The sequence below is a fragment of the Trachypithecus francoisi genome, unplaced genomic scaffold (genome assembly GCF_009764315.1).
Source record: "Trachypithecus francoisi isolate TF-2019V2 unplaced genomic scaffold, Tfra_2.0 Lachesis_group5, whole genome shotgun sequence".
Lineage (NCBI taxonomy): Eukaryota > Metazoa > Chordata > Mammalia > Primates > Cercopithecidae > Trachypithecus > Trachypithecus francoisi.
Window position 1 is genome coordinate 34,342,352 of NW_022681470.1, and position 27,651 is coordinate 34,370,002.

Sequence of the window (27,651 nt, forward strand, 5' to 3'; positions counted from 1 at the left end):
AAGCATATAAGGAAATTCCTGGCTGCTGTCACCTAATCCATTCTCCCCTTCATCTTCTACTCAGCCTGATGTAAGCAAAGACTATAGGAAGAGTTCTGAATGTCAGAGAAACAGAATCCAATGGCCCTCCCACCTCAGAACAGTTAACGGGGTTTCCAGCTCCTCTTCTTCCCTACTTACTAACTTTCAAACCTGGAACTTGTGAAATCTTTCTTTACATACAATTACAGCTAAAGCCCACAACTGAGTAACAGTCAGATTATCCTCTCCTAAAATTGTCATGATACACTATTATTGCATGGATAGAGGGATCTCTGCCAGAGATCCACTGTGCTCTTATTTCAGAACTAGATGAAAAGTGAGAGGAACATCACACTTAATCAAAATCCTTGGAAGAGAACATTGCAGGGTTCAAAATCACAACACTAGACCATGTATCAAATCTCCAGAAGAAATTAGAAAGAACTTTTGGTATAGAAAAATATAGCAGACATAACATCTGGAAGTTCTGGGGCTTTCAAAAAGCATGTTGTAAAATATCTCAAGAAGTTAAGATGATGGCATTCTTGCCTTTATATAGAAATGCTGTGGACTACATGGAAATGCACCTTTTTTTTTGTTTGTTTGAGATGGAGTTTCACTCTTGTTGCCCAGGTTGGAGTGCAATGGCGCAATCTCAGCTCACCGCAACCTCTTCCATCTGCTGGGTTCAAGTGATTCTCCTGCCTCAGCTTCCGGAGTAGTTGGGGTTACAGATATGTGCTACCATGCCAGCTAATTCTGTATTTTTAGTAGAGACAGGGTTTCTCCATGTTGATCAGGCTGGTCTTGAACTCCCAACCTCAGGTGATCTACCCGCTTCGGCCTCCCAAAGTGCTGGGATTACAGGAATGAGACATCTTCTTAATTACTATGTTAGAGAATCATCTTGCATGCAACAGATAAAAATAAAATAAAACCTTAAAAAGGTGCACACCACTTTATAAAGCCATATGTCAGAAGGCAATTTCATTCAGTGGTGCAAAAGTAGATGAATATAAAGATAATGGAAGCCTTGATATTCTTAGAATCATGTAGCATAAAACATCTAGTGAGATCTCCTAGTATTTCTGACCACCATATGAAAAAGGTACAAATCTTTTCAGAATAAAAACACCCAGATTATATAAGTTAAGGTAATGTGAGCAGATATTATGAACCAATTTCCAAATTTCAGCAGCCTTACAAAATAAAAGTGTATTTCTCACTTAAACAGCATTCCAAAGTAGGTATTCCTGGTACGTTTCTCTTCTCCATTTGGTGATTGAAAGACCCAAGTTCCTCCCATCTTGTGGCATTGTTATTCTTCTAGAGCCTTATAACCTTTTGTACTACTCTGGCAAGTGGAAAAATAGAAGACAGAAAAGTCATATCCCTTCTTAATATCCTAGACCTTGAAATGACATCAGTACTTTTGTTTTTATTTCACCTCAAGCAATCCTCCTGCCTTGGCCTCCCAAAGCACTAGAATTACAAGCCTGAGACACCATGCCTGGCCTAAAACAGGTATTAAGACAAGAAATATCAAAAAAAAATTGTGTTTATTTGGCTTCTCCAATAGTTCTTGCTCCCACATTGATTATTTCATTTTTGAATTTTAACCTTGATTGATAAGAGGATTTCCACGTAAAACCGGCAATGTAAGGGCATTTTTACTCCTTGAGCCTCCCAAACTCACAAAAACAATTTTTTAAAAGAATTTTTTAAAACTCTCATCATCTGTGAAATAAGCAAACAACTATAAACAATCAAGCATACATGCCAAATAATGAAAAGCCTGGACTAAGATGAAGGAGGATTATAGAAGCTGCCATAGCTCCTCAGTTCTTAAATAAGATTCTTAAAAAGCAATTATCTAGGAAAGGCTGGTTAATAAATCATTGGTTTAAAATTTTTGGGAGAAGCAGATAAATACTATAGTACTCAGGGAAGAGGAAGTTTAAGAAGAAATGATGCTGACACCCCATTTTTATTGTCTCTGACATAATCCCCAGCCAAGGAAGATCACTGGAAGTGAAACAGGATGAAGAAGATACTGTAATCACTAGATCACAATGTAGAAATCCTGTAATTTCTGATTCCTTACTCTAAGCTGAACCAACATCTTAAAAAACAAAAACTATAGGAAGTTATGACTCCCAGAGCAAAGGAAAGAACTTAGTAAAAGAGTATCAATAAAAGCACATGAAGACTATATTTTACATTCAAAGAAGAATTATCAAAAGAGAAGAAATGTTATTTTAAATAAATAATTCTTCTCCTTAACCTCAAAAACTTATGAACAACTGATCTCCCTCTTGATAAAAAGATACTTACATTCAAATGAGAAATGCAAGATTTTGAAAAAATATTATAAAACAGTGAAAGCAAACACAAAATATTCTGGGGGAGAAATATATCTTAGTTCAGGTTTCATAAAACTCCCAGAAAATGTGTTCCAATAAATGTAAGTTCACAACGAAAGTCACAAAAGTCAGAGGTAAAAAGCCACCATTAATGAAAGTCAGCTAAAAGCAACAGTAACAAGAAAACAGACTCCAGATATTGGAAGTATCAGATACAGGATGAAATAACGATTTTTAGTATGTATAAAGAACTAGAATGAGTTGGGAAAGTGTCACTCTTCCTCAATTTTTTGGAGTACTTTCAGTAGGAATGCTACTAGTTCCTCATACATCTGGTAGAATTTAGCTGTTAATCCATCTGGTCCTGGTCTTTTTTTGGTTGGTAAGCTTTTTCTATCGCTGATTCAATTTTGGAGCTTGTTATTGGTCTGTTCAGGGATTCAATTTCTTGTTGGTTCAGTCTTGGGAGAGTGTGTGTGTGAAGAACTTATCCATTTCTTCTAGACTTTCTAGTTTGTGTACATAGAGGACAAATCAACCCAAATGCCCATCAACAGTAGATGGGATAAAGAAAATGTGGTACATATACACCATGGAATACTATGCACCCATAAAAAAGAATGAGATCAGGACCTTTGCAGGAACACAGATGGAGCTGAAGGCCATTATCCTTAGCAAACTAACACAGGAACAGAAAACCAACATTACATGTTGTCACTTATAAATGGAAGCTAAATAGTGAGAATACATGACAACAAAGAAGGGAACAACACACATTGGTGTCTACTTGAGGGTGGAGTATTGAGAGAAGGAAGAGAACCAGAAAAAAATAACTATTGGGTACTAGGCTTTGTACCTGAATGACTAAATAATCTGTACACAAAACCCCCATGATATGAGTTTAACTATATAACAAACCTGCACATGTAATCCTGAACTTAAAATAAAAGTTAAGAAAAGAGAACCAATTAAAAAAGGAATTAGAGAAAACAATTTCTAAAATAATTAAGGAGCAATGGACTATAAAAAAAGACCAGATATACTATCACAATAGTTAAGAATTTTTTTTAAATGACCAGATTTGAAAAATGACTAAATATAACTTCTTTAAATTAACAATAAAATAACTGAAAAATTCAATAGAAGCGACTGAAAGGTGGCACCAGGAAACTTTCTGGGGTGATAGTAGTGTTCTCTATTTTGTTCTGGGAAGTTCTTACTGGCTATATTCAAATGCTAAAACTCATCAAACTAAGTACAAAAGAACTGCGCACTTTATTATATGTTAATTATACCTCTGTATTTTTAAAAAAGAAAAGCTCAATAGAAAAAAAAATCCAAAAGAGAATTAGAGAATAATAAAAGTGTAGAATGTTACTTAAAGATATTTAAAATTAGAAAATATAAAAGAGAAATTAAGAAACAAGAGTATGGAGTCAGATGTAACATAAATTTATCAGAGTTCAAGAAGGACACTGAAACCAGAAAGTAAAAAATAATATTCAAAAGCTAATGAGTAAGAATTCTCCAGAACTGTTGAAAAACATCAAACCTCATTTTTGGGAATCCCAAAAAATCTAAAATTCATCATAGTAAAACTATAGTACACCACAGATAAATTGAAGACCTCAAAAGCAATCAGAGATTAGTGAGATTACCAGCATGGTCATAACAACTAAATTGACAGCTAACATCTCCATAGCAGCAATTAAGCTGGAAGACAATCTAATATTGTAGTCATTCCTAAGTAATGATAAAAAACAATAAGTACATTAAAATCCCAGGCAGTACCACACTTCTTCAGAAAATAAATATTTATGTAATACAACTGGAGATAGACTTCTTCTCTGACTCAAGTTCTTAGCCTATATAAATCATGGGATAAAAAGGTAGGGGGAGTAGGAAAAAGGTGAATCTCAATCTCCCCAGCTAACTAGAAGATCCTTACAATCACTGCTACTCTCTTGTAAGTCTCAGCCAGCCAGGGGACCCAGAATTGTCTTCATCAATATTTAAGCTGAATTACAGAATGGCCACCCCCCAGATTGTTACTGTTACTGATATCTAGACAGATTTGGGTCACATGACTAAGCTTCAGGAACTCTCAGCCAGCTAGGCTCAACCAAATATTTTCATTCATCATAAAATAAAGTGACCCTGCATTTTATAAAAATGAATGTTTGGGTCAAGCTTATTGCGCTATGTTGGAGTTTTACTGTATCAGCTCAAAAGTGTATACCAATATGAGTTATATTTCAGGAACACAGATGAAACAAAAATATATTCAGCTATAAAAGTCTGAATTTATCACTATTAATCTCTAAAGAGAGAAAATAGCTAAAAGAAGTTCTAACATACAGGAAGGGATACGAATGAAATAAAACTGAACATATGGATAAATTTAAACAAAAACTGACTCTTTAAAACCATAATAAAGTGTCTAACATATAATACTAATTTAAAAAGAGAGAGCTAAGAGGGCAGATCTAGAAGATGGTTTGGGGTGACTAGAATTAAACCATTGTAAAGTCTCATTTGAGAGGAAGGTAAAAATATTAATTAACTTTACACTGTGTTAAGTATACATTTTAAAATTTCAAAGGTAGCCACCAAAAGAACTAAATCAAAATAAATATTTTCCGGCCGGGCGCGGTGGCTCAAGCCTGTAATCCCAGCACTTGGGGAGGCCGAGACGGGTGGATCACGAGGTCAGGAGATCGAGACCATCCTGGCTAACACGGTGAAACCCTGTCTCTACAAAAAATACAAAAAACTAGCTGGGCGAGGTGGCGGGCGCCTGTAGTCCCAGCTACTCCGGAGGCTGAGGCGGGAGAATGGCGTGAACCCGGGAGGCGGAGCTTGCAGTGAGCTGAGATCCGGCCACTGCACTCCAGCCTGGGTGACAGAGCAAGACTCCGTCTCAAAAAAATAAATAAATAAATAAATAAATAAATAAATATTTTCCAGACCAGCAGAGAGGGGAAAATACTTCAACTAATCCAAGTAAAGGCAAGAAAGAAGAAGGAAAAAGAGCAAAGCAAAAGCAAAACAAAGAGAAAGTATCAGATAAAATAGACCAAGTAAATCTAAATATATTAGCAATTAGAGTAGATCAAAACAAACTCTCCAATTAAAAAATATAGATTGTCAGACAAAAAAATTTTAAAAGTCTATGTTTAAAGCTTCATGTTTATATTTAAAACGTGAAGACATGGAAAGGTTGAAAGTAAAAATACAGAAAAATTATAAAAGTAGCAAACTGACTAAAAGTAGTATAGCTCTGTTCATATCAGGCAAAAACAGACTTTAAAGCAAAAGGCGTACTAGAGATAAAGAGAATCATTGCATAATGGTAAAATGTTCATTCCTCCAGAAAGATAAAAATAATGTTATATTTGAATACATCCAATAAAACAATTTAGAATACATAAAGAAAAAATGAAAGAACTACAGAAAGAAAGAACGTTTACTATGTCATTGGGCAACATTAACACATCTCTCAGAAATCAAAAGGGTATGAAATATTTTGATAACATGATTAACAAGCTTAGGCTATATAAAACATGTAGAATATGCAACCAACAATTGGATAACATTTTTTTTGCAAATATACTGAGAACATGTATAAAACTGATTACACACTAAGCGTTTATATTGTGCATTATTATCTAGAAGAATACACAAGAAATTCATAATGTGAGTTGTTAAAGGACAACAAAACAGCAGGAAGACAAGAATGAGAGATTTTCCACTGTATATACTTCTCTATCTTCTGAATTATAACCCTGTAAATATATGACTTATGCAAAATATGTACAAAATTAAAATTCCAAAAACAAGACAAAGAAAAACTATAAAAAAAAGAAATTAATGTTTGAAATAAAAAAAAGAATACAATGATACAGCAAAGGAGCTAACTATGTATTATTATGGCTAACTTCATACCAATGTATTTTAAAATGTTGAGAAAATTGACAAATTCCTCAATAAATATAACTTATCAAAACTGGCTCAAAAAAGAATAAGGAAACAATTAACATAAAAGACATTGGACCAGCAATTTTAAAATGTTCCACAAAGAAAACACTAGTCCCAAACTGTTTTATAGGCAAATTCTACCAAATATTGAAGAACGATAAAATGTGAGGTACAAAAAGAAAGGGATTTTTATCTGTTTTAGTCTATATTATATCCCCAGTCCCTACAATTTCTGATGTATAGTAGACTGCCAGTTCACTCTACGAAACTAGTATGAACTTAATTCTGAAAACAGACATGGAAGTATAAGAGCAATTGCAGATAAATTTCACTGATAAATATATTTACCAAAATATTTATGAAGGTATACTGAATTTATAACTGTATTTTCAAAAGATAATACATATTTACCAAATTGGATTTGTTTTAGGACACAAGGATGGCTTATCATTGTAGAATGTTTTAATGTAATCATCACATTAACCACTTTCAAGAGAAAAGGCACATGATCATCTCAATAAATGAAAAAAGCTTTGACAAAAAAATCAATAAGTATTCACAATAAAAACCTTAAAGTAGCATACAAGAAAATTTCCTAAATCAGGTAAATGGCATCCTACCAAAAATCTAGAAGAAACATTGTCCCTGTGGAGAAACGTTAGAATTATTTTCTGTAAAGTCAGTAACAGGACAAGTTTTTCAAATAAAAGAACTCTTATTCAGCACCAGAGAAGAGCCTAACCAGTACAATAGTATTAAAGAATATAAAGCCCCGGAGCAAGATGACCTAATAGGAACAGCTCCAGTCTCTAGCTCCCAGTGCCAGGGACACAGAAGACAGGTGATTTCTGCATTTTCAACTGAGGTACCGGGTTTATCTCACTGGGGAGTGCCAGACAATCAGTGTTGGTCAGCTGCTGCAGCCCGAGCTGAAGCAGGGCGAGGCATCACCTCACCTGGGAAGCACAAGGGGGAAGGGAATTCCTTTTCCTAGCCAGGGGAAGTGAGACACACAACACCTGCAAAATTGGGTAACTCCCACCCTAATACTGCGCTTTACCAAGGATCTTAGCAAACAGCACACCAGGAGATTATATCCCACACCTAGCCAGGAGGGTCCCATGCCCACGGACCCTCCCTCATTGCTAGCACAGCAGTCTGATATCGAACTGCAAGGCAGCAGCAAGTCTGGGGGAGGGGCGCCCACCATTGCTGAGGCTTAAATAGGTAAACAAAGCCACCGGGAAGCTCGAACTGGGTGGAGCCCACAGCAGCTCAAGGAGGCCTGCCTGTCTCTGTAGACTCCACCTCTGGGGACAGGGCATAGCTAAACAAAAACCAGCAGAAACCTCTTCAGATGCAAATAACTCTGTCTGACAGCTTTGAAAAATACAGTGGATCTCCCAGCACGGAAGTTGAGATCTGAGAATGGACAGAGTGCCTGCTCAAGTGGGTCCCTGACCCCTGAGTAGCCTACTGGAAGACATCCCCCACTAGGTGCAGACCGACATCCCACACCTCACACGGCAGGGTACATCCCTGAGACGAAGCTTCCAGAGCAAGAATCAAACAGGTACACTCGCTGTTCAGCAATATTCTATCTTCTGCAGCCTCCGCTGCTGATACCCAGGCAAACAGCGTCTGGAGAGGACCTCAAGCAATCTCCAACAGATCTACAGCTGAGGGTCCTGACTGTTGGAAGGAAAACTAACAAACAGAAAAGACACCCACACCAAAACCCCATCAGTACATCACCATCATCAAAGACCAAAGGCAGATAAAACCACAAAGATAGGGAAAAAGCAGGGCAGAAAAGCTGGAAATTCAAAAAATAAGAGTGCATCTTCCCCTCAAAAGGAATGCAGCTCATCGCCAGCAACTGATCAAAGTTGGACGGAGAATGACTTTGATGAGTTGAGAGAAGAAGGCTTCAGTCCATCAATCTTCTCAGAGCTAAAGGAGGAATTATGTACCCAGCGCAAAGAAACTAAAAATCTTGAAAAAAGAATGGAAGAATGGATAACTAGAATAATCAATACAGAGAAGGCCATAAACGAACTGACAGAGATAAAAACCATGACACGAGAAATACATGACAAATGCACAAGCTTCAGTAACCGACTCGATCAACTAGAAGAAAGAGTATCAGCAATTGAGGATCAAATGAATGAAATGAAGCAAGAAGAGAAGTCTAGAGGAAAAAGAAATGAACAAAGCCTTCAAGAAGTATGGGATTATGTGAAAAGACCAAATCTACGTCTGATTGGTGTGCCTGAAAGTGAGGGAGAAAATGGAAACAAGTTGGAAAACACTCTGCAGGATATCATCCAGGAGAACTTCCCCAACCTAGTAAGGCAGGCCAACATTCAAATTCAGGAAATACAGAGAACGCCACAAAGATACTCCTCGAGAAGAGCAACTCCAAGACACATAATTGTCAGATTCACCAAAGTTGAAAGGAAGGGAAAAATATTAAGGGCAGCCAGAGAGAAAGGTCGGGATACCCACAAAGGGAAGCCCATCAGACTAACAGCAGATCTCTCAGCAGAAACTCTCCAAGTCAGAAGAGAGTGGGGGCCAATATTCAACATTCTTAAAGAAAAGAATTTTCAACCCAGAATTTCATATCCAGCCAAACTAAGTTTCACCAGTGAAGGAGAAATAAAATCCTTTACAGACAAGCAAATGCTTAGAGATTTTGTCACCACCATGCCTGCCCTACAAGAGATCCTGAAGGAAGCACTAAACATGGAAAGGAACAGGTACCAGCCATTGCAAAATGTGTCAAAATATAAAGTCCATTGATGCTAGGGAGAAACTGCATCAACTAATGAGCAAAATAACCAGCTAATATCACAATGACAGGATCAAGTTCACAACATAACAATATTAACCTTAAATGTAAATGGACTAAATGGTCCAATTAAAAGACACAGACTGGCAAATTGGATAAAGAGTCAAGACCCATCAATTTGCTGTATTCAGGAGACCATCTCACATGCAGAGACACACATAGGCTCAAAATAAAGGGATGGAGGAAGATCTACCAAGCAAATGGAGAACAAAAAAAGGCAGGGGTTGCAATCCTAGTCTCAGATAAAACAGACTTTAAACCATCAAAGATCAAAAGGGACAAAGAAGGCCATTACATAATGGTAAAGGGATCAATTCAACAGGAAGAGCTAACTATCCTAAATATATATGCACCCAATACAGGAGCATCCAGATTCATAAAGCAAGTCCTTAGAGACTTACAAAGAGACTTAGACTCCCATACAATAATAATGGGAGACTTCAACACCCCACTGTCAACATTAGACAGATCAATGAGACAGAAAGTTAACAAGGATATCCAGGAATTGAACTCAACTCTGCACCAAGTGTACCTAATAGACATCTACAGAAGTCTCCACCCCAAATCAACAGAATATACATTCTTCTCAGCACCACATCACACTTATTCCAAAATTGACCACATAGTTGGAAGTAAAGCACTCCTCAGCAAATGTACAAGAACAGAAATTATAACAAACTGTCTCTCAGACCACAGTGCAATCAAACTAGAACTCAGAACTAAGAAACTCAATGAAAACCACTCAACTACATGGAAACTGAACATCCTGCTCCTGAATGACTACTGGGTACATAACGAAATGAAGGTAGAAATAAAGATGTTCTTTGAAACCAATGAGAACAAAGATACAACATACCAGAATCTCTGGGACACACTTAAATCAGTGTGTAGAGGGAAATTTATAGCACTAAATGCCCACAAGAGAAAGCTAGAAAGATCAAAAATTGACACTCTAACATCACATTTAAAAGAATTATAGAAGCAAGAGCAAACACATTCAAAAGCTAGCAGAAGGCAAGAAATAACTAAGATCAGAGCAGAACTGAAGGAGATAGAGACACAAAAAAACCTCCAAAAAAAATCAATGAATCCAGGAGCTGGTTTTTTGAAAAGATCAACAAAATTGATAGACCACTAGCAAGACCAATAAAGGAGAAAAGAGAGAAGAATCAAATAGATGCAATAAAAAATGATAAAAGGAATATCACCACCGACCCCACAGAAATACAAACTACCATCAGAGAATACTATGAACACCTCCCAAATAAACTGGAAAATCTAGAAGAAATGAATAATTTCATGGACACTTACATTCTCCCAAGACTAAACCAGGAAGAAGTTGAATCCCTGAATAGACCAATAGCAGGCTCTGAAATTGAGGCAATAATTAATAGCCTACCAACCAAAAAAAGTCCAGGACAAGATGGATTCACAGCTGAATTCTACCAGAGGTACCAGGAGCTGGTACCATTCCTTCTGAAACTATTCCAATCAATAGAAAAAGAGGGAATACTCCCTAACTCACTTTATGAGGCCAACATCATCCTGATACCAAAGCCTGGCAGAGACACAACAAAAAAAGAGAATTTTAGACCAATATCCCTGATGAACATCGATGCAAAAATCCTCAATAAAATACTGGCAAACTGAATCCAGCAACACATCAAAAAGCTTATCCACCATGATCAAGTGGACTTCATCCCTGGGATGCAAGGCTGGTTCAACATACGCAAATCAATAAACGTAATCCAGCATATAAACAGAACCAAGGACAAAAACCACATGATTATCTCAATAGATGCAGAAAAGGCCTTTGACAAAATTCAACAGCCCTTCATACTAAAAACTCTCAATAAATTCGGTGTTGATGGAGTGTATCTCAAAATAATAAGAGTTATTTATGACAAACCCACAGCCAATATCATACTGAATGGGAAAAAACTGGAAGCATTCTCTTTGAAAACCGGCACAAGACAGGGATGCCCTCTCTCACCACTCCTATTCAACATAGTGTTGGAAGTTCTGGCTAGGCAATCAGGCAAGAGAAAGAAATAAAGAGTATTCAGTTAGGAAAAAAAGAAGTCAAATTGTCCCTGTTTGCAGATGACATGATTGTATATTAAGAAAACCCCATTATCTCAGGCAAAAATCACCTTAAGCTGCTAAGCAACGTCAGCAAAGTCTCAGGATACAAAATTAATGTGCAAAAATCACAAGCGTTCTTATAGACCGATAACAGACAAACAGAGAGCCAAATCAGGAATGAATTTCCATTCACAGTTGCTTCAAAGAAAATAAAATACCTAGGAATCCAACTTACAAGGGATGTAAAGGACCTCTTCAAGGAGAACTACAAACCACTGCTCAGTGAAATAAAAAAGGACACAAACAAATGGAAGAACATACCATGCTCATGGACAGGAAGAATCAATATCATGAAAATGGCCATACTGCCCAAGGTAATTTATAGATTCAATGCCATCCCCATCAAGCTACCAATGAGTTTCTTCACAGAATTGGAAAAACTGCTTTAAAATTCATATGGAGCCAAAAAAGAGCCCGCATTGCCAAGACAATCCTAAGTCAAAAGAACAAAGCTGGAGGCATCGCGCTACCTGACTTCAAACTATACCACAAGGCTACAGTAACCAAAACAGCATGGTACTGGTACCAAAACAGAGATATAGACCAATGGAACAGAACAGAGTCCTCAGAAATAATACTACACATCTACAACCATCTGATCTTTGACAAACCTGAGAAAAACAAGAAATGGGGAAAGGATTTCCTATTTAATAAACAGTGCTGGGAGAATTGGCTAGCCATAAGTAGAAAGCTGAAACTGGATCCTTTCCTTACTCCTTATACAAAAATTAATTCAAGATGGATTAGAGACTTAAATGTTAGACCTAATACCATAAAAACCCTAGAAGAAAACCTAGGTAATACCATTCAGGACATAGGCATGGGCAAGGACTTCATGTCTAAAACACCAAAAGCAACGGCAACAAAAGCCAAAATGACAAATGGGATCTAATTAACTAAAGAGCTTCTGCACAGCAAAAGAAACTACCATCAGAGTGAACAGGCAACCTACAGAATGGGAGAAAATTTTTACAATCTATTCTTCTGACAAAAGGACTAATATCCATAACCTACAAAGAACTCAAACAAATTTACAAGAAAAAAACAAACAAACCCATCAAAAAGTGGGCAACTGATATGAACAGACATTTCTCAAAAGAAGACATTCATATAGCCAACAGACACATGAAAAACTGCTCGTCATTACTGGCCATCAGAGAAATGCAAATCAAAACCACAATGAGATACCATCTCACACCAGTTAGAATGGCAATCATTAAAATGTCAGGAAACAACAGGTACTGGAGAGGATATGGAGAAATAGGAACACTTTTACACTATTGGTGGGATTGTAAACTAGTTCAGCCATTGTGGAAAACAGTATGGCGATTCCTCAAGGATCTAGAACTAGAAATACCATATGACCCAGCCATCCCATTACTGGGTATATACCCAAAGGATTATAAATCATGCTACTATAAAGACACATGCACATGTATGTTTATTTCAGCACTATTCACAATAGCAAAGACTTGGAATCAACCCAAATGTCCATCTGTGACAGACTGGATTAAGAAAATGTGGCACATATACACCATGGAATACTATGCAGCCATAAAAAGGGATGAGTTTGTGTCCTTTGAAGGGACATGGATGCAGCTGGAATCCATCATTCTCAGCAAACTATCACAAGAACAGAAAACCAAACACCGCATGTTCTCACTCATAGGTGGGAATTGAACAATGAGATCACTTGGACTCAGGAAGGGGAACATTACACACTGGGGCCTATTATGGGGAGCAGGAGGGGGAGGGATGGCATTGGGAGTTATACCTGATGTAAATGACGAGTTGATAGGTGCTGACGAGTTGATGGGTGCAGCACACCAACATGGCACAAATATACATATGTAACAAATCTGCACGTTGTGCATATGTATGCTAGAACTTAAAGTATAATAATAAAAATAAAAATAAAAATAAAAAAAGAAGATATTTATGCAGCCAACAGACACATGAAAAAATGCTCATCATCACTGGTCATCAGAAAAATGTAAATAAAAACCACAATGAGATACCATCTCACACCAGTTAGAATGGCAATCATTAAAAAGTCAGGAAAGAACAGATGCTGGACAGGATGTGGAGAAATAGGAATGTTTTTACACTGTTGGTGGGAGTAAACTAGTTCAACCATTGTGGAAGACAGTGTGGTGATTCCTCAAGGATCTAGAACTAGAAATACCATTTGACCCAGCAGTCTCATTACTGGGGATATACCCAAAGGATTACAAATCATGCTACTATAAAGACACATGCACACATATGTTTATTGTGGCACTATTCACAATAGCAAAGACTTGGAGCCAACCAAATGTCCATCAATGATAGACTGGATTAAGAAAATGTGGCACATATACACCATGGAATACTATGCCGCCATAAAAAAGGATGAGTTCGTGTCCTTTGTAGGGACATGGATGAAGCTGGAAGCCATCATTCTCAGCAAACTATTGCAAGGACAGAAAACCAAACACCACATGTTCTCACTCTCATAGGTGGGAATTGAACAATGAGAACACTTGGACACAGAGTGGGGAACATCACACAGTGGGACCTGTTGTGGGGTCGGGGGATGGGGGAGGGATAGCATTAGGAGAAATACCTAATGTAAATGACAGTTAATGGATGCAGCAAACCAACATGACACATGTATACATATGTAACAAACCTTAAGTTCTATATCCTAGAACTTAAAATATAATAATAAAATAATTGTATTCCTAAAAATATATATATATATATAAACTATAAAGATTGGCCGGGTACAGTGGCTCACGCCTGTAATCCCAGCACTTTGGGAGGCCGAGGCGGGTGGATCACAAGGTCAGGAGATCGAGATCATCCTGGCTAACACGGTGAAACCCTGTCTCTACTAAAAACAGAAAAATGAGTCGGGTGTGGTGGCAGGCGCCTGTAGTCCCAGCTACTCAGGAGGCTGAGGCAGGAGAATGGCGTGAACCCAGGAGGCAGAGCTTGCAGTGAGCCAAGATTGCGCCACTGCACTCCAGCCTGGGCGGCAGAGCGAGACTCCGTCTCAAAAAAAAAAAAAAAAAAAAAAAAAAACACTATAAAGATTGGAGTGATAGAAACAAAGCTATCATTATTCACAGAAACTATGATTATCTGCATACAAACCCAAATAAATCTACACATAAATTACTTGAATTAATCAGAAAATTTCACAGGGGCTAGACTAAAATCCATGTACAAATATTACAGTTACATGTAACAGCAATAAACAAAAAATATTTTGTAAATATATCATTTTAAATACCATCAAGATATATAATGTACATAGAAGTAAATCTAGCAAAACATAGGTAATGTTTTCAGGGAGAAATTATAAACAAAAAGTAAAAGACAATAAAAAATACTACATAAATGGAGATTTATACCATATTCATAGATAAAGATACTTATTACCACAAAATATCAATTGTCCTCTATTTTATATAAAGATTCATGCAATCTCAATTAAAACATCAGCAGTTTGTCAAGAAATGTTATATAACTCCAAAATTCACATGGAAATACAAAGAAAAATACATTAGAAACCCAGAGATACCAGAAAAAAATTAAAAGCTAAGAAAGACTTGAACTATTCTGTCAACCAACTTGACCTAATTGATATATACAGAACATATCACATAACAACAAGAAACAAAACAAAGAAGCCCTAATATATAATTATCTTAAAAATAAATGGCCTAAAGATACCAATTACAAGAAACTCACATTAAACACATATCATGCTAATACTAATCAGAAACTAAATGGCTTTAATTGGGTTAAAAGTAAAACAATGAAAAAAGATATGCATCACTAAGAATAAAATATCTAAAGTAGCTATGTTACTTAAGAATAAAATAAAGTAGCTGTGTTAATATTAGAAAAGCACACTTCAGAACAAGAGTTATATTATGAATTAAGAACAACAATTATATTATGAACTTTGTCAAGAAGACAGTATATCCTAAATGTTTACACACCTAGTAACAGAACTTCAAAATACCTAAAGTAAATACACAAAGTAAAAACTGGGTACATCTATTCTTAGGATAAACTAGAGTAATACACTTCACTAAGTGGTTTTTTGCATCAGGAAATATATGCAAGCATATTTATTACAACACTGCTCATAACAAAAAAAAAACCTAAAACAACACAAATTGTTGTAGTAGTATATTTAGAAAATTTTTTAAAGTTTTAATAAAAATAAAGAAATGATAGCTACTTATATTAACAGAAATAAGCCATAGAAAGATGGTGTAATGTGAAAAAGTGACAGAAGATTATGTAGTCAAATAGATTTTAATTTTAATAAATCCCCTGAGCAAGTAAAATTAATGTATTGCGTGTATATACATATATGATGTATGTATATTCTATAAGAAAACACACACATATATCATATGCTAAATCTACATAGACAAACAAGCAGGTTATAAGTAAAAATTTAGTATTGTGGTTACCTCTGAGTGATAGAAGGCAGATAGGATTAGGAGGGAAATACGCATTTTTATACATGTTCTTTGTGGGTTTATTGGCATTTACTTTATTATTATGTTTAACTTAAAATATTTTGTTTGTATAGACAAAATAATCTACAATTAAATTTTAAATCATTTCTAAATATAAACTAAGTGAAAAATGAATAGAAATATTTTATAAAAATGATTTAAGAGAAGCTAATAGATGCAGAAGACAAAGGAGGTGCAATGTATACATAATTCAGTCTTCTTAAGAATAGAATACACGAAATGGTCCAGAAAAAAATAACGTTTAAAAATCTGTCGTGAATGAGAAATGCTTGAATCTGCAGATTGGGATTATACAAGGAGAAAAATATTTAATCATCTACAAAAGGATTAGGAGCTCACATTATCCTTAAATGCCTTCACAGCAACAGTCAGTGCTAGAAGACGATGGAGCATGACTTTCGGCTTTTCACTTTGTATTAGTCTGTGTAGCTTGGATTAAAAAATTTAAAAAGTGTATATCTTATTTAAAGCTTTACGAGGATATGGAATAAAGTATAAGGGCAAATGCACTATACTGAGCACTAAGATGTTTTGAGTGCAGGTCCCAGCTCTTTCATCTATTCTCTATATCCTCGGGCAATTTACTTCACCCGCTCTAATTCAAGGTAAAAATAAAACAAATAAACAAAAACATGGGAATCACAACCACAAAGGTATAATGATAACCTGGTTGCCAAGACTGGCCCTGAGGAGCAGAACAGGTCTTTCAAACCCAGAATCCAAAAGAAGTAGAGAGATTAAGTATGACACAGGAGAATGCCCACACCAGGAAGATCCAATCAGATGGAAAAAAAAAAAAAAAAAAAACATGCTCCAGGTAAGGCCAGCCAGTAAAGTGTACGCCTGCATGACAATATACGGTACTCACTTTCAGTTCAGACCTCTGTGGATCTGAATCTGAAGTGTGCCACCTTACTACCCAGGTGACCTTGGGTAAATCACACAACCTCTCTAAGCCTCACTTCTCTGCAGCCTCGCATTTGTAAAAGGAGGGTGATAGTTTTGCTCATAGAATTGTTTCATGCTGTTTGCCAAACACACCTAATAGTACTTGGTACAGAATTGTGCTTAATAAATTATAATTCTCATTACTCAACTTCTAAGCGCAACCAGATGTGAGTCAAAGCATGCTGCTCACTGCCCTGCACTCATTCGTATTGGATTGGGAATGAATAGGACTGAGCCTGTAGGGGAAAGATATTTCTCGTGCCCCTATAAAGATCTATTGAAAGGAGGGACAGACATGGTGCCTTTTAGCCACAGTTTTATCATCTGTACAGTAAAAGGATTTTACCAAAGAATGTCTAAGGACCTCATACACCTTAGTTCTAAAACTCGCTGATCTGTGAACCAAATCTAATGTATATTCTATGTTTAGAATTGATATGTTAAATCATCTGGGAATAGCTAAAATCATATCATCTATTGATTTATATAAAGGGTTATGGTAAATGACCTTGGATAAAGAATATAATCTAAAATGCTATTTTTAACATCAAATGAAGTGTAAAGATTTAATGATTTATCCCTTGGACTGAGGACCTCTTTGAATCATATATTCTTAGAGTTTAAAGGGATCTCAGACAGCATCTAGTCAAACCTTCCAACTAGTAGAGGAACCACTGCTAGGACAGCCACACAATGCTCACAACGTGGGTTGAATATGACAGCAATCTCTCTCCCTTACAAGATGCCTTTTCCATTTTTAAAATTTTGTTGCTAGACCACTATTTTATGTGTATCTTGAGACCAAAACTTTTTTGAGCCCAAATCTTTTCCTTGCTGGATATAATGGTTCATATTTGAAGACACTATTGAGTTTCCCCATAGTCTCCCTTCCAAGCTGTACATTCTTAATTAATTAAGTAACTCTGCATATTGGGTTTCCAGACTCCCCAACAGCCTGCTGCCTTCTTCAGGGCCACTTTGTACCTCAGTTAAAATGTGGTCCCTATATAAGAGGAATGACATCAGCAAGAGGGCAGGATAGAAAGTTACCCACTTGTATCCCCCAACAACAAGAATTTTGCACCCATCTGCAGACAAAATCTCTCAAGATTCACATAGGAAGTTGTGAAATGCTGGTGGAGCTTAAACCTAGGAGGGTTGTTCTGAGAGTGCAAACCAGCACCCAGGTAGCAGACCTACCAATTGTGCTCCTGGATTTAAGCCTGAAAATGACTCCACTCCCTAAGGGACTTGGCTACAGACTAATTTGGCCTTTAGCCTGCAATTAAAACTATTTTCCAAGGAGTTCAACAGAAAGCATGTACACTAGTGCCTCAGCAGATGGGTTGTCTGCCCATTGACATTAGTCTTGGCAGTGAACCTGAAGTTACCCTGCGGCTCAGTTCCAGCCCTGTCAGCTGAGGTCTCAGCCCAGAACTGCTCCTACAAGGTCCCAGACAGAGACTCACCCATATATTGCAGCCCCTGAGTCTGAGTCTTCCTGATGGGCTCACCATCCTCTGTCCCACAGCAGATCCTAAAGGGGCCCAGTATCAGGCCTGGCTCCTCCTGCCACAGTTGGATAACTATCCCAACGGCGCAGGAAGCTGCTGGGAGATGCATGCATCTGAACTAACAAGATGGGCTCACCAGCCTCTCTCCCGTAGCAGACGCTGATGAGGCCCAGTCTCAGCTCCAGCCCCTCTCACTGCAGCCAGGGAACAATGTCACCTGTGCAGGAATCTGTGAAGAGAAATACACCTGGCTGAGCCAGCAAAACAGGCTCACTAACCTCCATCTTACAGTAGATCCTGAGGGGGCTAGTCTCAGCTCCAATCCCTCACAATGCAGTCAGGCAACTGTCCCACCTGCATGGGATATTGCTGGGAGGCACATTCATCTGGGCCACTGAGACAGTGGCAGGATTGGGTCCCTGGCCAGCTTCCCCAGACAGCCTGGGTACCCTCTTTGGGTCTTCTCCAGGTCCATCTGGGCCAGAGGGCTGTCCCAACTTCAGAGCCCTCATGAGACTCACAGCTAACCTAAGCTTATAGCGTCCAGTAGTGATGAGGTGAGTGCAGTAGTCACAGGCTTAAGGAGCACAGCAGTCAGTCCGCTTAGAATATCCAGAAGGCCTAGTGAAGAAGGACAAGCATAAACAAAGGCACACTGTGAAGACTCAAATAAATATCTAATCCTTCAACACATAGACATTGTTACATGTCCACAGCATTGAGAACATTCAGGGAAATATGACCTTACCAAATGGACAAAACACGGCACCAAAAAATAACCCTAAAATCTATGGAGGTATGTGATCTCTCCGGCAAACAATTCAAAATCACTATTTTGGGAAACGTAATGAGCTTCAAGCAAACAGGGAAACAATTCAGAAACTTATCAAAGAAATTTAACAGGGAAGTTGAAATAATTTTTCAAAAACTAATAGAAATTCCAGAGCTTTAAACTATAATAAACAAAATGGGAAATGGAATAGGGAGTATCAACAACTGAACTAATCAACAGAAGAAAGAATCAGTGAGTTCAAAGACAGGCTATTTGAAAATATACAACGGAGAAAAAAGAATGAAAAGTAATGAAGACAGCTTACAGAGTTTATGAGACAACATGAAAAGAACAACTTTTGAGGTACTGGAGCTCAAGAGAGAGTTGAGAAAGACAAAGGGGTAGAAAGCTTACTAAAAAAAAGAAAACTTTACAAACCTGGAGAAAAATATAAATATCCAAGTACAGGAAGGTCAACCCAAATGAGAATATCTCAAGACATGTTATAGTCAACCTCTTAAAGGTTAAATACAAATAGACGATCCTGAAAGCAGTGAGAGAAAATAAGTAAATAACATGTAAGGGAGTTCTAATAAGCTTGGTGGCAGACTTCTTAGCAGAAATTTTGCAGGCCAGGAGGGACTGTGACAATAAAAAGAATTAATACCAATTCTTCTCAAAATATTCTAAAGAACTGAAGTTGAGGGGATTCTTCCAATCTCATTTTGTGAGTTCAGCATATTCGGATTCCAAAACCAGAAAAGGACACAACAAAGAAAATTACAGGCAATATCCCTGATGAATATAGATGTAAAAACCCTCAGCAGAATACCAGAACAAGAAAAAGACAAAGGAGTAGAAAGCTTGTTGCAAGAAATTGAAGAGAACACAAATAAAAGGAAACTATCCTGTGTTCATAAATTGGAAGATTTAACATTGTTAAAATGTCCATACTACCCTAAGCAATCTACAGAGTTAATAACACATCAAAAAGATTATTCACCGTGATCAAGTAGGATTTATCCCAGGGATACAAGGATGGTTCAATATACTCAAATCTGAATAGACATTTCTCAAAAGAGACGTAAAATTGTCTAACAGGTATATTTTTAAACGCTCAATGTCACTAATGATCAGGGAAATGAAAATCAAACCATAAGATATCTCATCTCCAATTAAAATTGGATATTAGCAAACAGACCAAAAAATTACAAATGCTGGCAAGCACACGGAGAAAAGGGAACACTTACATATAGTTGGTAGGAATATCAATTAGTACAGTTATTATGGAAAACAATACAGAGATTCCTCAAAAAACGAAAAATAAGCACTCCCACTACTAGATGTATATCCAAAAAAAATGAAATCAGTATGTTGAAGAGATATTTGTACTCCCATGTTTATTATAGAACTATTCACAATAGCCAAGGTATGGAATCAACCTAAGTGCCCATCAATGGATGAATGAATTTGTTTAAATGTGGTATATTCGCACAATGGAATATATTCAGCCATAAAAAGGAATGGAATCCTGTCATTTGTAGCAACAGGGATAAGCCTAGAGGACATTATGTTAAGTGAAATAAGCCAGCCATAGAAAAACAAATATTGCATGACCTTACTCATACGTGGAATCTAAAAAAGTTAATCTCATAGAAGAGGAGAGTGGAATAGTGGTTACCAGAGGCCGAGGAGGGTAAGAGATGATATGTGGAGACATTGATCAATTGGGATCAAGTTACAGTTAGACAGGAAAAACAAGTTCTAAGAGTTCCATTGCACAATATGGTGGCTATAGTTAATAATAATATATTGTATATATCAAAATAGCTAGAAGAAAGAATTTTGAATGTTCTCACCACAAAGAGGTAATAAATGTTTGCAGCAATGGGCATGCTAATTACCCTGATTTGATCATTACACATTGTATTCATGTATCAAAACAACATACTGTAACCCATAAACATGTACAATTATTATGCTCAATGAAAAATAAAACTTTAAAATGTGGCTCTAGAAGTAAGTACAATACTCTAAATATTACACAAAAGGGAACACTCATCCCCAGAAAGTGGGACACAATTCCCCCTTTATTTCATTTTATTTTGCTTATTTTGAGATGGAGTCTCGCTCTGTCACCCAGGCTGGAGTGCAGTGGCACGATCTCGGCTCCCTGCAACCTTCACCTCCCTGCAACCTTCTCCTCCTGGGTTCAAGCAATTCTCCTGCCTCCACCTCCCAAGTAGCTGGGATTCCAGGCGCCCACCACCATACCTGGCTAATTTTTGTATTTTTAGTAGAGATGGGGTTTCACTATGTTGACCAGGCTGATCTAGAACTCCTGACTTCAGGTAATCTGCCCGCCTCAGCTGGGATTACAGGCATGAGCCACAGTGCCTGGCCCACAGAGGCCCTCTTACTGCTGCCAAAAAATGGCTTCCTGTTTGGGAAGCTCCACCGTCCACTGCACTGTTGGCTCATGCTATACTCATTTCTTCGGCCATAACTTCATCATCTGCAATACAATGACTTAGGCTACCAGATCAATGGTTTTCTTTTTTTTTTTTTTGAGACGGAGTCTCGCTCTGTGGCCCAGGCTGTAGTGCAGGGGCCGGATCTCAGCTCACTACAAGCTCCGCCTCCCAGGTTTACGCCATTCTCCTGCCTCGGCCTCCCGAGTAGCTGGGAGTATAGGCGCCCGCCACCTCGCCGGCTAGGGTTTTTTTTTTTTTTTTTTTTGTATTTTTAGTAGAGACGGGGTTTCACCGTGTTAGCCAGGATGGTCTCGATCTCCTGACCTCGTGATCCGCCCGTCTCGGCCTCCCAAAGTGCTGGGATTACAGGCTTGAGCCACCGCACCCGGCCTGGTTTTCACTTTTTTAAAAAAGTTGTATTACATCCATCTTCAAATGAAATCATATGTGAATGCTCAACCAGGAAAACAAAAGCAATGGAAATGTGCTGGTTGTGCTCTGCCCCAAGTGATCCCTGCCCACTCAGTGCCCTGCCCCACTGCTCTCCAAGAGGGGCATATAAGTTATTGCCCAGAAAGTCCTGAGGGTCCATGGAGTACAGTTTACAAACCACTGGACAGTTTCTTACAAACCCTAAAATTCTAAAATTCTTACCAAAAAACCAATACAACGTTTCATATGAACTGTTGTCAACATTTGTTCAAATCCCACATCTACCACTTTTTTGATATCTGATGTTAGGAAAATTTCGGTGCTTGTTCCCTCATCTATAGATTGGGAGAATAATTACCCTTACCTGAAATCAAAGTTGTAAGGATTAAATGATTTAACACAGAGAAAGCCTTTAATACAGAGAAAGCCCTTAGAGTACCTGATACTTAGTAAGCCTCATATTAGCTGTCAGCTCAGGCCTTCTCAATCTCAACTCACATAAGTTAAATTTTTGAAACTAAACTCAGGATATTAAGCTTTTCTATATTTAACTTCTATATTTTCTTCATGGTAGGGACCCAATATTCAGGCTTCAAGCTGAAGATAATTTGAAATCCTGATTCCCTCATCTTTTCTTTTAGCTGTCTCTCTCAGGACTGTGGTACCTGCATTTTGATAAGCAAACCTCCTGTGCTGTCATTCAGATCCCCAGTCTCTTCTCAAACATCAGATTTGACTTTATTGTGATTGACCATGGCTAGAAAGATAACATGGAAGTATTTAGCCAGTGTGTATGTTGATATCATAAAGGTGATATTTGGGTAAAACTCAGTACATTCTAATTTGGACTTCCAGAGGTCAGACATTCTAAAATAAGGTATAAATGAGCATATTATTTATCACAGTAAATTAGAAGTATGTGAGATTTTAGAGACTAGTAATTACCTAAGATTCGAAGCAGCCTAGTCAATTTTGGAATTGTCTAGAAATGAGAGAAAACCTGGAAACCACAAGCCACAAAGCATCAAGTTTCTACATAGAAATGAACTTTTGCTTCTTTACTAGTCTCTAGGACTCCATTTAATTCAAAACTCTTTCTGAACACCAATAGAATAAAACTCAGCTCCCTAACCTGGTTCCCAGCATTTTTCACAACTTTGATCCACATGCCTCTCTCACTAATATGCCAGTCACAGAAAACGTCTTCTCCTTTCCATGAATGTAAGATACACTTTTATACTTGTACGTCTGATTTGCTATCTTTTCTGCCTATTAATATTTCTCCTCCTTCTCTCTCTGGCAAACTTCCATTGACCCAGTTCAAATGTTACTTCTGTAAAATTTACCCCAACTCCAAAATTATTGCTCCTTCCTCTGAGTTTCTCATTGAATTCTATAATTCCTCTCTTAAAGCCTTACAATGTTGTGTTGTGATTGTTTCCAAGTGTATCTCATTGGCAACAGCTACCTGGTAGACATTGCATGATACCTCAACTAACCCCTTAGTTTGGGGCATACTATAGAACCTAGTTCTAACATTTTGAGCAAATGTTATAAGACCTACCTACCCTCAATAGCATTGTTTCTATGGAAAAACATTCTGAATAGCATAATTTCAAGTTAACATTGGGAACACAATTGCATAACCTATTCATTATTTTATTCAACAAATGCTTATTGAGTACTTACTATGTCAGGTGTTGGTTTAGCCATAAGTGATATAATAGAAAGCAAGTCAGTCAAATATCTTGCCCTTGTAGAGCTTATATTCTAGGGGAAAGACAAAATAGGTCAAATATATGGTATAATATATAAGAAAAATCTACTGATAAGGAGAAAAAAATAAATCATAGTAAAGGAATAAAAATCTAAGAGGAAAGAGTTGCAATTTTAGATAAGGTGATCAAGGAAGGCCTCACTGAGTTGGTTCATTAGAATAAAATTACGAAGGAAGTAAATAAGTGAGCCATGAGATTAGCTGAAAATTTAGAATGCCAGGCAGAGGAAACAAAGATCAAGGCCTATAAGGGGAAGACTGCCTGGTATATCCAAAGACAGCAGTAAGGCAACGTACTCAAGCGGGAAAAGCAAGGGTGAGAAGAGATGTGTTATTGGGAACCAGGTCATAATAAGCCCTGCAGGTGAGCATGATGACTTTGGGCGTTATTTAGTGAGATGGAAGCCCATGAGAGCAATAGCAGAAGAGTGAAATGATCTGGCTTCTGTTTTCTTCTGGTCTCTCTGGTTGCTCTGATAAGAAAAGGCTGGGGTGGAGGATGGACAAAGATGGAAGCAGGACACCAGTTAGGAAGTTATTGCACTACACAGGTAAGACATGATGGGGCTGATGAGAAGTAGTCAAATTTTGGAAGAATTTGTCAGGATTTTCTGATGGATCAGATGATGATTGTGAGAAAAAGAGATATTAAGGCTGAGTATCAAGTTTTGTTTTTGTTTTTATCCTAGCAATTTAAAGAATGAAGTTGCATTAACTGAAATGGAGAAAAGTGTGAGAGAAGTTGGTTTGGAGAAAGACCCATAGCTTAGCTTTGGAGATGTGAAATTTGCAGTCTTTATTAGACATCCAAGTGGAGATATCGATTAGGCTACAGGATATATTTGTATGTGTCAGGGAAGACATTCTGGATAGAGATATGGACTTGGATGATATCAGCACATCACCTATGGCATGACAATAGAAAGAAATAAAGAAGCTCAAGAAGCTCAAGAAGCTCAAGGGCTGAAGCCTGGGGTATTCCAACATTTAAAAGACAGAAAAATAAGGAGAAAAAGGCAAAAAGAGAGACTGAGAAGGAGCATTTAGAAAGGTAAGAGGGAAACCAGGTAAGTACAGTGTCTTTGAAGCCAAGAGGAGAAAACAGTTTACAGAGAAGGGTGTGATTAGCGGTGTGTCAAGCGCTGTTGAGATTTTAAGTAAGATAAAAACTGAGAATAACCATTGGATTTAGCAACATGGAAATTAAGGGTGACCTTGACCAGTACAGTTTCAGCAGAGCAGTGAGGGGTGAAAGCCTAATTGGGGTAGATTCAGGTGAAAACAGAAGACAAATTACTTTTTTAAAATTTAAGATATTTTGCAGTAATGGGGAGGAGGAAATTGGGGTCAAGAGAGGTTTTCTTTCTTCCTTTTAGGATAGGAGAAATAACAGACTATTTGCATGCTTTCAGAAATGTTCAGGAGAGAGAGGAATATTGATGATGCAGGAGAGGAGAAGAATTGCTAGAGTGATGTCCTTGAGCATGTTCTGGGGATATGGTAGCATAAGCTACCTGGCAGCAGTGATACAGACACCAGTCAGATACTGGGAAGGCCACGTAAGCAAGTGACCGAACCAAGGATGTAGAATGAAGGCTGGGATCAGGGCTCTAGGCTGAGGTCTGAGCTCAAGTCAGGAATGTGCAGGCCCAGCACAAGTAAGCAGGAGCCCCCCTCAGAGGAGTAACCAGAGACTCTGTCCAGTAGGTTATGGAGTCAGGATTCACCCGAGAAACAGAACGTATAGGATACAAGAGGAGATTTATTATGGGAATTGACTCACACATTTAGAGGCTGAGAAGTCCCAGAGTATCCCATCTGCAAGCTGTAAAACGAGGGAAGCCAGCAGAATACCTAGCTCAGCCTAAGTCTGAAGGCCTGAGAAACAGAGCAGCTGACCATGTAACTCTAGTCCAAGTCTGAAGGCCTGAGAACCTGGGATGCCACTAGTATAAGCCCCTAAGTCTGAAGGCCAGGGAACCTGGAGTTCCAATGTCTGAGGGTAGGTGAAGATGGGTGTCCCAGCTCCAGAAGAGCGAGAGTGAATTCGCCCTTCCTCTTCCTTTTTGATCTCTCCAGTCCCTCAAACCATTGAACTGCACCCACTCACATTGGGGAGGACAGATCTTCTTTACTCAGTTAATGATTCTAATGCTAATCTCTGTCACAGATGCACCCAGCAGTAATATTTTACCAGCTATGAGGTTATTCCTTAACCCAGTCAAGCTGACATCTGAAATTAACCATCACAGTTACAATGAAGTCAAGGCAAAGGAAACTAGAAAGCAAGCACTCACTGAGACCATTTTGCTGGATCAACACTCCTCTTGAGGGCCCCCAATCCTTTCCCATGGAATTTTCTTCCTCTAGTTCCTAAATCTGATGGCCAATATATCCTTTGTGAGAGATCACCTTTACTATTATTTTAATAAAGAGTTATAATTGTGTACAAAAATTATTACTGAATATGTAATGTTCAGAGAGCTCTGAAATTCAATTTGCTATTCCATAAAGTCTCATCAATGCTTCCAAAACTCACAAAAGCAACCACACATTGATAAATACCAGGATGACAGACTGTATTTAAAACTATTTTAATTTTCTGGGCACTCATCTTACTACCTTATTGGTGTCATAAGACACTGAAATGTTAGAGTTGCGAAAAGGAAATAATCTAAGTCTCTGAGTCACTGTGTCCCGGAAAGGCAGCAGCACAGGAATGCCATCTGACCTACATCAGACACTGATTTGAACAAGAAATAAATCTTTGCTCTGTTAAGTCACTGACATTTTTTTTTCCCTCGCAGCATAGCCTAACATGACCCTGACTAAATCACAAGTACACCAACTTAGCAGAGGTAACCAGTTGGCCTATAAATGCCAATCCGTTCAGTCATTGCAAGCATCACAGATGCTTAAATAACAAGTTCCCCTAGGATATAACACATAATTTGATTCACAACAACTTGGTTTTCACATGGCACATCTGGTTTTCAGGAATACATTTGTGTAAATTGAGTTACTTCTATATTGTATTTGCATCTGAGGAACTGGAAAGACAGGACCGATTGCAGGTTAAATAAAAAGTGCCTAGGTCTTTCTTGATTTGCTTTCCAAGTTTCTGTGATAACATATGTAAACATTCTGTAAGTAATTAGATTCTAAATTCTTCTTTGCTATAATGATCCAGGTGGCATCAGAATAATTTTTTTAAAAAAGCATTTTTCTCCATAAGGTTATGTTATATGATTTTTTTTCTTTTTTAATTAAACCTCTGCAAAGTGAATAATGTACCTGATTTAGAAGTTCAAATCTTTCCAGAACCCTTCAACTCAGCTAAGAAAGCTTGTCTAGCTGATTCAGGTGATTTGTTTCGCCTTAAAAAATACTGTCCCCAAAGAATCCTTTATAGGCACTCAGAGCCAACATACAGTCAATTATAAAGGTTTCTACCTGTATTGCTCCGTCTGCACTTTCCACCTTACCACTGCCCCTATTAATCTGCTCAGTAACCACTTTGCTATTTTTGATGCTGGAGTAGAGATTGTTCAGGTGTTTGCTTGAATTTTCTTTGTTTGCTTAACATTGGAGGAGGAATCAGAAATGGTAGTAGTAGGCTAATGTTTGGGTTTAGACCATGCCACTTAGCCCAGATGTTGAAGAGAAGGTCGCTGGGATATGTTCTGCATCATGAACCTCTTATTGAAAGTACTTTCTACTTCATTGATAAAATGACAGGATTTATTAACCAGAATTTATCTCTGCTGGTTCTTTTATCACCAGCAGTAAGTTTACATAACAGCCTCACTGTCCCAAATATTTGTTAAAG

General features: G+C 37.7%; 1 long non-coding RNA gene across 2 annotated transcripts in view; it reads right to left on the minus strand.

Annotated features, from left to right (window-relative positions):
• The window catches only part of LOC117075289, a 230,656-nt gene extending 204,689 nt beyond the window's left edge, over positions 1 to 25,967 (minus strand). For both annotated transcript variants that reach the window (XR_004433936.1, XR_004433937.1), the window contains exon 1: positions 25,606 to 25,967. This is a non-coding gene — a long non-coding RNA (uncharacterized LOC117075289). The remainder of the gene's footprint in view (positions 1 to 25,605) is intronic.
• Positions 25,968 to 27,651: the final 1,684 nt, after the last annotated feature.